Below are 13,521 nucleotides of genomic sequence, written 5' to 3' on the forward strand. Positions count from 1 at the left end.
GCGGTACAGATTCCTTTGAAGCGAAGCGAAAAAAAATTGGCAAGTGGTTTATGAAAGTGTCGCAATACGAGGCCGCTTTTACATCGGAAACATGGTCTTTCGCGCCACCATCACTGAAACAAGCCATTGCCGAATATGATATTGCTTGAAGCATTTGACATGCAGACCGACATCACCAGGCCCGCAACCAGCAAATCTTTTCGAGGGGGGCATTTAATTTTTATCAAAGAACAAACATTAAAATGATGCATTGTGACATTTTTATGTTAATGTCCACGCCCATTGATAGAGTGTGTGGCACTACCATGCTACGGTTCAGTGGTCATAACTTATGTCAATCACGTTTTTGTTTAGTACAGCATTAAAGGAAACTAGCCTTTGTAACCTTTTCTCATTTAGCTATGACTACCCAAGGAAGAAAATTACGATATCACAGTAATGTGTTCAGTCGATTACAAATAAAATACAACATCTGTAGGCTACGAACTGCATTGGCACGACTGGAGTCATAAATTAATCAATGATACATCAACATAAACAAACAGATACATATGAATAAACTCAACACGGTAATTACAAATTACAATCCTAAAACATTTTGTTGGCTCAACAAGTTTTTATGTTTGTAGGCCCAAAGAAGTTGACTTTGCAAATGCAAAATGACATTTTAATTTAGAGCATAATGTCTAACTTTCTACTTGATTTGGCAAGTTCGTTTAACACCAATTCCGCGCTTGGAATTCGAGTAGGCTACGATGGATTTGCATGAGAGCTAGTCCAGAAAGCCTGTCCTGCCCCATAGTGCTTCTAAGGTAACTTTTCAAGCGTCGTAGACAGTTAAATGTTCTTTCTGCAGAAGCAGTTGTGACTGGAAGTGTAGCCAAAATTATCAAGAGTTTGTAAATGTTTGGATAAAACTCTTTTTGGGATTCTATTGCTGACACCGCATCAATCGCACTTGCTGGCCTTTCACTTTCAAGAATTCATTTAAAATCAGATTTACAAATGCCTAAGCCCAACTGAGTAGCTTATTCACCACGCTATCGCAGCTGCTTTTGATCTCGAATTATTTAGTTGTTTTTAAACGCTTTTTTATGGTGATGATGGATGCTGACATTATGTATACGCTAACGAAACAGATAATGAGGATGCCAGCCTAATTTATCGAACAAAATTGTTAGCATAGCTTCCAACCAGCGTAGCCTACTTTCGGTTTCGATAGTCTACACTCCACAGTACGTGCACGGACATTTTGCCGAAAGACATTTTGCAGAAAGACATTTTGCCGAAAGGACATTTTGCCGAAACTCATTTTGCCGACAGGACTAAGTACCGAATTTTATAATTTCGCCAATTTGTCTAACCGGCATTTAGTCCTTTCGGCAATTAGTTTTTCGGCAAAATGAGTTTCGAAAAAATGTCTATTCGGCAAAATGTCTTTCGGCAAAATGTCCTTTCGGCAAAATGTCCTTTCGACAAAATGTCCGGGTACCCTACAGTATGGCTGTACGTGTACGACGTATAGTAGGGCCTATATTTCATACTGCATAAAACGCTTAAAAAATTTTCAAAAAATTTCGGGGGGGCAAATGCCCCCAATGCCCCCCCTGGTTGCGGGCTTGGACATCACACTTTTTGCATCTTGTATTAGTTTTTGCATGACAATAGGCGCATCGAGTTCGAGTTGCGTGGTAAAATTATGCTAAATACAGTATAACCTTTCTCATTTACCTATGCTGCATAGACGAGTGGTGACAGCGCTGGAACGGCAATCGAAAGGGCGCCGGTTCGACACCGCTCATGAGCATACAGTTGCGTATCGAGTTGCGTAGTAAAATTATGCTAAATACAGTATAACCTTTCTCATTTACTTATGCTGCATAGTCGAGTGATGAGAGCGCTGGAACGGCAATCGAAACGGCAGGACACTTACAGGCATGCCTGAAGGTGGACATGAAGATTGGCTTCCTTGCCTTCCCGTCCACTTAATCTAAATCTTCAACCACCGGGCGTAAGCCTAAATACGACGATGATTTACCTATGCGACATAGCCAACGCTCAATCAAATATTTTTATTCCCACTAATAATACAGTGCCTATATTGTAATTCTTATTTCAACAACTCAGCGTTCTGCCATTGCTTGATGGTGTTCACAAAGAAAACAGAAAAATTTATCTGAAATTATCAGTAAATAACGATAATTATGTTATTGTTCTTGAACAAACACGACTAATTTAACAAGCTTGATGGATTTCACATTATGCATATTTTTACTACCAATAACGCTTCAGATTACTGATAAATTTTCAAGCATTTTGCGTTTTTTGGAATTTTTTTAATTATTGCTGACTTTGCTGTAAACAGCCCTTTAAGCAGAAAGCAAAATACAAAGTTTGAAATTTTTTATGGTAGTTTCATTTGATTTAATTATTTTGCCTACTGCACGTAAGCGGCAGTGTAACCCAATTGATAAAAGCATCCAACTGGTATCTGAAGGTATAATTCTAAGCACGGCGGTTACCTCAGTGGTCGAGAGCCTGCGTGTTCGACTCCAGCCACCCGCACTTGCTGTTGTTTCTCTGGGCAAGAAACTTAACGATAATTGCCTCTACCTAGTGATCGATTTCGAGTAATGGGTAGTACCAAATTTAAATCATACGTAGAGTAGACAACCGGAAACAGACATTACCGTCGGCTGCAGCGTGGGTCAGGTGTATGTCGGAAGGCGTACACCGATGCATAGCGCTCAAGTTCGCTTTCCGCAATGCAGGATAAAGATAAACAAACAAACAAACAAACAAGAGGTTGAAGATTCGATACCTATACTGCCGCTGTTGCGATTCTATTCATGCATAACTTACAAAAAGTTTTGTCCCTTTACAGTATATTATGTTCGATTTTTCGTCATGTTGATGAAAACAGTTCGTGCTGCATGGGATGGGGCAGCGCCAATCGAGAAAAAAAATTTATCGTTATCGGACATTATCGGCGATAATTTATCGTTTATCGTTATCGCTTAACTTTTTTTTGATTTATTGTTTATCGTTATCGCTTTAGGCATTTTTCGTTTATCGATTATCGTTATCGCTTAACTGAAAAATGAGTTATCGCGCCCAACACTGGCCTTCAGTGAAATTTTAAGCTGCACGTTGCCATGGCCTGTGTATAAAGGTCGCCATGCACCAAATCATGATGTTGAAAAAAACAAGATATGGTTGCCAGATCTAAAACAATTCTATATCAAACCACATGGTCCCACAGATATGTCGATGTCGTTCCAGGTTCCAACTTCCAATGTCAACATATTTTTTCAGAAAAAAGTGCTGCCAGATGCTCAACTTTTTGTCTATTTAACAATGCAGTCCATGTAAGTAAAACTTTCCCAAAATAGAAACTCACTTTCCAGTTTGTTTTTATTTCTGACCATCACATCGAAAAACAATACATGCCAAACATAACAGAGGTCTAGAAAAAGGTAGTAGAGACAAAACGCGGACCTTATAACGAGCATGATAGCCCACCAAAGCAGAAGATTTTTATAAATTTAGAAAATAAAACAAAAGAGTGAAAAAAAGTCAAGTGAATTGTTTTTCAACAATTTATATAGATAAAAAAAAACACTTGCTATGTTGATCGACCTTGGTGGGTTATCAAAAGTGGTGATGGTCTTGAGGGGAACACTCCTGATGCGTTAGCTCATCATGAAGAGCAAGGTAAGAAATGGGCGATCTACCTAATACAGAAAGCATATCACTAAGAAAACAAATCAATAGCTTTTTTTCCCTAAAGTCTGAACCTTAATTCATTTGTCCAGGCAAACACTCACAAACACTCCAGGCAAACACTCACGCTACGATCACGGCTGACCAAATAACTTGTTTTTGTAATGTTGTTCATCAGCATCAATGGACCACCTTCTCATATATGGAATGACACTGCGGCAACTCAGAAGTGTTTGCAGACTCATCGATCGGCTGTGGATACTCAGGTTAAGCATTCTAAGATGCCCACATTGAATGAACTCAGATGTGTACGAAAACTGTTTGCTGGCTAAAATCAAAGACTGCCGTGGTGCTTATAACTAAAAACCAAAGACCTGGCAGACAGGCTATTTGTTTTGTATAATCTCGTTTGCACCAACTTGGAATATGCTTTTTCTGTATTTGGAGTTGTACTGTTCGTTAATAGCTAAATGAGATTTTAGTCACATTGGCAGCTTATTGGTTCTTACTCGCAAAGCTGCATACATAAGCGCAAAGCTTGCATCTCATTTCAGGAGATGCATTTCCTCACTTTCCTACAGTCAATTTTTTTGCAAGTTTGCTTAGAATAGGCTCATTCAAATAAGTAGCCTACGATTGAGTTAAGAGATTGGAAATTGGAATTAGCTCATGCGAAACGAGTTTTAAGTGTAAGCCTACGCAGTAAAGAAAAAACAAAGGAGATTGCAGTGTAACAACCAAGCCAAATTTTAAACTTATAATTTTATTTCGGATTCAACCACGTTTCGCTGCTTCTACCTTTTTCTGTACTTTAAGCTATGTTTTAGCGTGGGTTATTTTTCGATGTAATGTTCAGAAATAAAAACAAACTGAACAGTGTTTCTTTTTAAAAAAGGTAAAGATTGTTGGCTCACCTACACCGATTACTTATACTTTGTCTATAACAACACAGCTAGGTGTTAACAGAGCCCAGTGGCGTAGCTAGGGGAGGGGCGGACCGCCCCGGGCGGCACGTCTGGGGGCGGCACTTTCAGACTACGATTTTTGATTTTGATTATAATCTGATAAAAAAACGCATTTCATTTTCGCATGCTTTTTCTTGAAGGGGCGCAAAATCTGAATCCGTCCCGGGTGCAGGGGCGGATCCAGGTATTAACGTTAGGGGGGGCGATGTCATTGACATTCAGACAAGTGATCAGCCTGGCACGAACAACGACAGGAGGTCTCCCCTAGAAAATTTAGGTTGAATTTGGTGCATTCTGAGAGCACTTCGAACACTAATTATGAGAAATTCTATAACTTAAAAAAAAAAACTCAACAATGCTGTTGTTAAACAAAAAGGAAGGGATAAAGGGCTGATGTGCCCTTGCCATGTCAAGTTGAACTTAAAGCCTGAACAAACTAGCCGTATTTAGGCCTATAGTTGAGATTGATGGTTTCACTCTTGATTGTTCCACAGCAATTTAAAAATTGGCCACCGAAAGATAATAACAGGTAATTAATTCTATCTTCGCAATGTCACAGCATAATATTGATAGGCTATAGACATTGAGGTTGTTATAACTGGTTCGCAATGTGTTGTCTTGGTGTGTGGAAGGTCTTCAGAAAATCTTTACCCCCTTCCACTGCATCTCTATGGTACTGCTGTTTCTCGTGAGTTGTTAGATCGCCATCTTTTTCAAGAAACTTCGCAAAAACAGTCAAAGGCTTTGTAACAAGTTTTTGAAGGGGTAGGCCTACGTGCTTGTGAGAACCTTCAACACGCGGCCAATAACAAATAAGCTGCAATATTTCCAAAATAGTCCTTTTTTGGCATCAGAATAAACCAACCGTGGAAATTTATCCAAGTGGGACTGGTTCCAGTATCTTTTTTCTTCCTTTCCTTTTTTATGACGAGTAGAAAATGGCAGATTAAATTCATGTGAAGGTCTCCATCAGGGTTTCTGTAGAAACTCGCATTTTGTTAAGTCATCAATATTAAAAATCGAATCAATGTGGCATCCTACGTCATTCTGTCGAATAATGGAAGTCTTATTGGTAGGCCTATCACTGACATTAGCGACGGCAGCAGAACATTCCCCAGTCAGTTCAGTTTCAGTGCTAACAAAACTGGCATCACAACCATGCTCTAACGGTTCTTTCGAAACACAACCTGTCACTCTTTTATATAAAAATCCAAGGTTTCTTGCGATCTGCGTCGTTTAATGTTGCTGACAACTTTTAAAGCATGTAATAGCCTACTGCAATATAGTTTCTTTATGGTGTCGCTCCTCAAATCCTCAGCTCCTTTAAGACTAAAAGAGAGATATCATATTAAATGCTCTACAAAAATAAGCTTACAAATTAACCTCGCATAATTACACTTCTTCAACTCAAAACCTATGTAAGAATTCCAATGGTTTTAGTTCCACGTCTGACCGCCAAAGTTGCGGCTATGCTCTAGTGCCGGCAAAAAGTTTAGAAACTTTTTTAAATTTTAGTAATTTCGTTCGGTAATTAGACTAATGTGACGAAATAATAGCCTTATACTCAGTGCTGTATTCGAGGGTATACGCCGGTATACTCGGTATACTCTCTGCTTTTTCGAATAGTATACCCTCTGGATTTCCAAAAATAAACAATTTTGTACCTCTCGTCCAATTTTGATGTTGATAATTCATGTTATGGTAGAACAAAGCTTAGTAGCCTATTTTGCGAGTTGTGTATTATTTTTCATTTTGGCAAATCTGACAGTGTACCTTGTGCTTTTTTTTACGAAAATAGCAATCGCCCCAATCGCCCCCCTCTGGATCCGCCCCTGCCCGGGTGGCACATTCCCTAGCTACGCCACTGATAGAGCCCCCCCAAATAAGATGCAAGGAATACACCCCTGCTCTTTATGTAAACAATTACTTTCTAGCTACATTATAAAACAATTAGGCCTACTAAACAATGTAACCGAACAGCCATATAGGCACCAAACAAAAAGAAAAACGTTCTCACCGCGGCGCTGACTATGTCTCAAAAAACGTTTTGTAAGTTAGAAATGTCATCTCAATACCCTTGCAAGATGCTTCGTTCAACTTTAGTGAACAAACATACCTACTCAAACCTTTTCACAGCATAGCATAAAAGCCTGTTGCTTCAACAACTTATACAAAGGAAAGCAAAAATTCAGATACCGGTATCTAGCGAGCACGTGCTCAGAGTTTCCAAACTTTTATTTAAATTTAAAGTGCTTACTTTCAGCTGGATTTAAAACTTTGGACCTACTTAATAGGTAATTAAAACACTGCTTACACAAAAAAATAAAAAAATAACTGGTGGTACTTATATGTACCAGTGCATAAAGGTAGCTACAACGTTGAAAAGCATTAATAAAGTGTCTTATTTTGACACAATGTTTTGTACAGTATTTTGTTGTTGGCAAACATCTTAGCTTTGGTCAAGTTACGTCATTCATAGGGGCTGCGATGCAATGCAGCAAGTGTTTGCAAAAAATACAACTTCACTTAAATTATTGAATCACACAAGAAGGAAAACATAGTGTAGCGGGGACTAACATAATATTTTAGTAAGCCCCGATTTGGAGACCGTACGATTATTATTATTTATTTGCAATCAGACTCAAAGTCCATACTTCATAGAATTCAAATTTTTAACAGTCATCACACAAAATATCAGACTAACACAACATCAAGCAGGCTACATCAAACAACGTACAAAATACTGTTGTAGTGAATATAAAATAAGTACCAGGAATAACCTATCAAGGCTTTGTCAGTCCGAGGATAAAGATTCAAAAACCAAACCAAACCAAACCAAACCAAAATGTAGAATTAAAGTAGCAATCAGAAGACATAACATTGCGGCTGCGCAAAAGTGGATTAATTGATCTTTTGCAACGTTCTACAAATGCATACCAATTTTTTCTTAATAGACCTCACATCAAGTGTTTATGGATTATTATTCACTGTGAAATGTTTTCATGTCACTTAGATTTCAGCAAGGCCAAGGATATAATTGAGTTTCGTTACTGCTGTCAGTTGATTGTCTTAGTCAAGTTTGTTCATTAATAAAAGTAACCACAATTAACTGATGGCCAACAAGTTTAACGTTCGCGTTTTGTCGCTTCTACCTTTTTCTACACCTTTGCTATGTTGACGTGTATTGTTTTTGATATCATGATCAGAAAGAAAAACAACTAAACTGACATGACGAATTCAAGCACGTTTTAACGTTCGCGTTTTGTCGCTTCTACCTTTGCTATGTTGACGTGTATTGTTTTTCATATGATGGTCAGAAATAAAAACAACTGAACTGACATGACGAATTTTAATTTAATAGTTCAAACATTTTATTTTTATTCCTTTCTGCACGATTTCAACGTTTAGCGACGTTAAAACGATGTAAAAACGGCAATTATAATTAGGCTACGGTACCCGATAATTTCCTTTCAAAAATTTCAAAAACTCGCCGAATAGAGCACTCGCCGAAAAGGGCTCTCGCCGAATAGGGAACTCGCCGAATCGGACTAGTCGAATCGGACTCGCCGAATCGGACTCGCCGAATAGTAGCAGACCCGGTGAGCAATGTGTGGGGTGAAAACGAGAAGGGAAAAAAGGACTGAAGAATTGTTGGATATGCTAGAAATGAGAGACCATAGACCAACTGGCAAGGGCAAATGGAATAAGATGGTATGGACATGTGATAAGGAGGGATGAAGGAAGTTTTCTTAGAAAGGCACTAGATCTAAAGGTGGATGGGAAGAGGAAACGCGGTCGTCCAAGAAGAACATGGAAACAACAAGTGAAGGATGAGTTTAAAAAAGTCGGACTGAAGGAGGAAGATGCAAGGGACAGGGTGAAATGGAGAAAAGGGATTAAAACAATTGCTGCGCGGAAACAATCGGCCACCCCCACTAGTGGGGAACAAACCGACGATGGATTATGATGATGATGACTTCATCTGTTAAGATTTCACAAGATTTAAAAAAAAAATTGGCCAAAATCCTACCCGTATTACCCCAGTAGACCCTAATCTATTGTTTGTTTGTTTTTCATATCTTTATCCTGCATTGCGGAAAAGCAGACTTGAGCGCTATGCATCGGTGTACGCCTTCCGACGTAGCCTACACTTGACCCACGCTGCATGCTCTAACCCTCGCTGATCGCAGTTTCCGCAAACATTTTTCCGCAGTTTCCGCTTACCATAACTCTAACCATAGAGCAGGGGTCACCAACTGGCGGCCCGCGGGCCGCATGCGGCCCGCTAAGCTGTTATGTGCGGCCCGCGGAAGGTATCAGCGTACAACTATAACCAAAAATGCGTTTCTTTACGACAGAGCATGAAGGCAAAAAATACTTTCCGGGAAGCATATTTTCGCTTTGCATACGATTCCACCGACCGACCAATCAGATTGTAGTTCTTGGTGGGGGTCGCTTAAAGTTATTCCAATGCGAAGTCCAGCCACACTGTCCCAGTGGTTGATAAAAACGTTTGTTTTCGAATTTCGAAATTGTCTGTGAGCATAGGGTTGCTTATTTTAAGTTTGTAAATGTTATGTAAACGCTAGTGTGCGTTTCACCGTTATTGTGTTTCACGAGCAGTGTTCCTTTATGCAAGTTTTTGTTGGCAAATTAGGTCGGTGTGCCAACTCAATTTATAATAAATTGGCAATATGTTATATATAAATTTAAGGACTTTTTCTGGCTGTATTATGAAAATATTTAGCTTAGTACTGCAACATGTTGTTATGCAGCTGATAAGCACCGCAAGTGACAGTTGTCTAATAATCAAAGAAAGACGGTTTTATAGACTCTCACAAAAAGAATGAAAAACCAACTCATTGCTTTTTTAGAGGGAAGACTGTTCATGAATTACGATAGAAACGTTTTTTAGTTGATTTTCACAAGCGTTTGTTTCATACTGCCTGATTTCTTTTTCCCTGTTATTGGAGCCTATTTATCGCTGATATGTTTGCAGGGCACTCTTGTTGCCTGTATGGCGATGTGTCAAACATTTCCTTGTTGACTGAAGCTGTTAATTGCAAGATATATTTTGTGAAGCGAAGTGACAACACCACTCTTGTTTGGCGATGAATATTCTGTTAAAACCGCTCGCCTCGCTATAAGTGCACAAAGCAAGTGGCCTCGTTTATTAGGCATTGTTAAAAAAATCAAAAGTGTTATAAAGGGAGCTTGGCCTGGCAGTAGCGTTGTTCGATTAATTTTGTTGCTGCGGTATTCTAACATAAATATGAACAACATGTAACGCTGGATACTGGGTATACGAAATGCGTTTTTTTCTAGCATAAGAGTCAACCTACCTAACATTCTATTAGTGCGGCCCGCCACAGCTCTCCTTAGTGCTAAAGTGGCCCGCATGCAAAAAAGGTTGGTGACCCCTGCCATAGAGTAATCTATGCTCTAACCCTAACCAATAACCATGGATCACTATTCCGTGATTCATGCTCTAACCCTCGCTGATTGCAGTTTCCGCTAACCCTAACCCTCGAGTTTGTTTCAAGTTGTTTGGGGAAACTCCGATCAGCGACTTCGGCTTTGTGCTATTAAACTGCGATCAGCAACTTCGGCTTTTTTTATTTTTTTTTCTCGATCTTTTCAGGGTACGAACTGACTGTACGAATGGTTCAAGGTACGAACTAGGTTGCACCCGTTTAATGGCAACACTAAAATTTAAAAATGCAGAAGCATGCATAAACTAAAGTGGCACCTTGTATGCAGAGCAGAGGTAATAAATTAAGTTAATATTACTACAAAAAAGACTGAGATTTGGAAGTCATGTCTTAGAGATTTTGAGATATTCATGTCTTAGGGATTGCTGGTGAACATACCCTGGAAAAAGGTACCCAGAAACTATCCATCTGAAATAAATTACCTCAATAAATATCTCTCGTAAGAAAATCCACCCTGATAAATGTTGCCCCAGATAAACTTCTTGCGGCAAATATTCTTTCCGGTGAAAAACTGAATCTATTTAACAAGGGAATATTTATCATCAGGAATTTTTTTATGAGATTAAGAAAGCATTTTTTGGATCTTAATCCTGGCGATTGCACTTACTTATGTACTATGTAGGCCTACGGTATATGCGTTGTACAATGTATATACATTAACTGTATTATATGACTTTAGAACAAACTGCTTTTGTATATGTGACCTGAATTTATTTGAATATTGTGAATGATTCACATGACAAAAAATGGCAATGCTAAGAAAAGAGTTCCGTATTATTTTACCAATGTCTGTTGAAGAGTATGAAGTTGCTCAGCTGTGGGCTACTGCTGAAGCTAGCAAAAATGAAACTGGTGGAGGAGAAGGGATTGAGGTTGTTGAAAATAGGCCGTATGAGAAAGATGGCATGAAAGGTCAATATACTAAAAAATTGTATCATCTACAATCACGTGTTCCCAGATTTCTCAAGTTCTTGATGCCTGAAGGGAGTATGGATATTCTTGAAGAAGCATGGAATGCATATCCTTACTGTAAAACAGTCCTCACTAATCCAGGATACATGAAAGAAGGATTTGAAATTTGTATTCAAAGTATTTACAAACCAAACTTAGGAGATGAGGAAAATGTTCACAGGTTGTCACCAAGCGATTGGCAAAACACTGAAGTAATTATGATAGATATTGCTAATGATTTTATTCAAAGTGGAGACTACAAGCCTGAATTTGATCCGTGTAAATTCAAGTCAGAAAAATGCAGCCGAGGCCAACTTGGCCCATACTGGATAGAGCAATTAAAGGCACAAAAGCAATGTGAAGAATTGATGGACACTTCAGCAGATTATATGTGTGCATACAAGTTAGTATCTTGTCGTTTTAAGTGGTTTGGTCTTCAAAACCGAGTTGAAAGTATAATAATGGAACAAGAACGTCGTCTTTTCACTTCCTTTAATAGACAACTTTTCTGCTGGATGGACAATTGGTATGGTATGACAATGCAACAAATACGGGAATTAGAAGATAAAACCAAAACTGAACTTGATGAAATGAGAAGACATGGGAAGATTCGAGGGATGAAGGTTGATGACGATAAGTAGATCATTCTTATTCAATGAAAAACACTTTTGATTTATCTCTTATTGTTGAACTTGAACACGTATGTGAAGCTCATACCACAGAACTCTTACAATTATTAAACAGTGTCGAGTTCAATGTGCATAGTCACATTTCTGTCATTTTGGAATTAGCAGTGGAAAAAAGTCTTGTAATAAGCTAAATTGCAAATTTTCAGTTTGCAACGAAGTGCAGTTAAGTCTGCTTTTGTCACTGGTGTGCACTTCAGGAAAAGCCTAGTATTTTATATTAATAGTAAATAAACATTTTGCGACTTTATTGCTTATAACTACCTTCTTCCATTTTGCATCGATCTTGAAATTATTATGCATATGTGCAAAACATTTGTTGGTTTTAGAAATTTTTGTCATCACTTGCAGAATTGTTTTACAATCAGGATTAACTATTGTCCTCCCATTATATGTCCACCAAGCAAGAATTTGGAGCTTTTGCTTCAAGCAATAAAGGATCCCCATGATGCAAGTCCGAACTTAAGATTGTAATATCAATCTACTACAAAAACGTGAAGCAATAATGGGTTGTTCAAGATCACTTGATGGTTCTTATTCATTGATTTCTATTTGAATAAGAACTTTCTGATGATCTTTGAAAAAAAGCAGAGTGCTAAGGTTTCAGATTCTTAGTGATTGCTTTGGCGGGATCACATAATAACTTTGTATTTGTAATAAGTGTTTTAAAATGTAGTTTTAGTTCTACAGTGGCAAGTGTTTTAAAATGTAGTTTTAGTTCTTCATTGTTGTTGCAGTAGTGTATATATTTCTATACTGGGGTGTTAGGAAAGGCCAGTGTAGCATCTGTGGCTTCAATTCCTGTGACACTTTCAAAATCACGTGTACATTCATTCAAAATGGCACGTTTGAAAAGCCAAATGTATTGCAAGAGAAATTGCCTGTTATACAGTATGATTAGTGATTACTGCAATGGGGTACCTAGTATTTTAGCACATTGTTGCATTAATTGCACTTAGACCTCATTGTTTTACATATTTGTTTCTACTGTTTTATGATAACGTTAAACTTATAAAAACTGTGCTGGTATGTTGCATTGTTACTGCAATCTGCACTACAGTCTCCCTCTCATGCAATAGTGACCAGGAAAACTAATCAATGAGAAACGTTGATAACACCATACCAGTTTTACATACAGTAGAAGCTCGACCACCTCATATTTTCAATCATTGTCTGGTGTCTCAGCATAACTGTAGTATGTAACTGAGGAAAAATACGAGAGTATGCAAAAATACAGGTTTTCAAAAATCCAAATTGCAACTCCTTCCTTCAATATTGTTTTGATTTTATATAAATCTGTTGAGATCTTTCACATGGATTCTTATTGCAAAACCAGTTTCTTACCATTTCTGCTATAATATTTTTTAGACTCTTTTCGTCTTTTATTTTTAACTGTAAGATTTTAGTAAGAATCGTTTTTATTTCTGTCTCGTTCCTTCAATGTGATCTTTGATTTTCAATGAGTGTTTATATATTTGTGTACTTGCCATTTACTACGCTCCATGTGAAATAAATATTAAATAATAAGCGAAATAAACTCCGCTATAAACTGATTTCTTCAGTGATTTAATTAAGTCTTTTAGTCACGCAATTAGATACATTGCATGTTGGTCATATTTTGTCTTCCAAAACAGTAAGTTGTGCAAGAAAGCATGCATCTGTGGTGGCCCCTGACGTGAAACTGCTGTATTATTTTTGCTTGCA

The 13,521-nt window shown here is 38.1% G+C and overlaps 1 pseudogene; it reads left to right on the top strand.

The window, feature by feature from the left end:
• The first annotated feature begins 10,932 nt into the window (after window positions 1-10,932).
• LOC145779832 (phosphatidylinositol transfer protein alpha isoform pseudogene) lies at window positions 10,933-13,361 on the top strand (annotated as a pseudogene).
• Window positions 13,362-13,521: the final 160 nt, after the last annotated feature.

The sequence above is a fragment of the Aplidium turbinatum genome, chromosome 11, assembly GCF_918807975.1.
Source record: "Aplidium turbinatum chromosome 11, kaAplTurb1.1, whole genome shotgun sequence".
In the NCBI taxonomy this organism is placed as follows: Eukaryota; Metazoa; Chordata; class Ascidiacea; order Aplousobranchia; family Polyclinidae; genus Aplidium; species Aplidium turbinatum.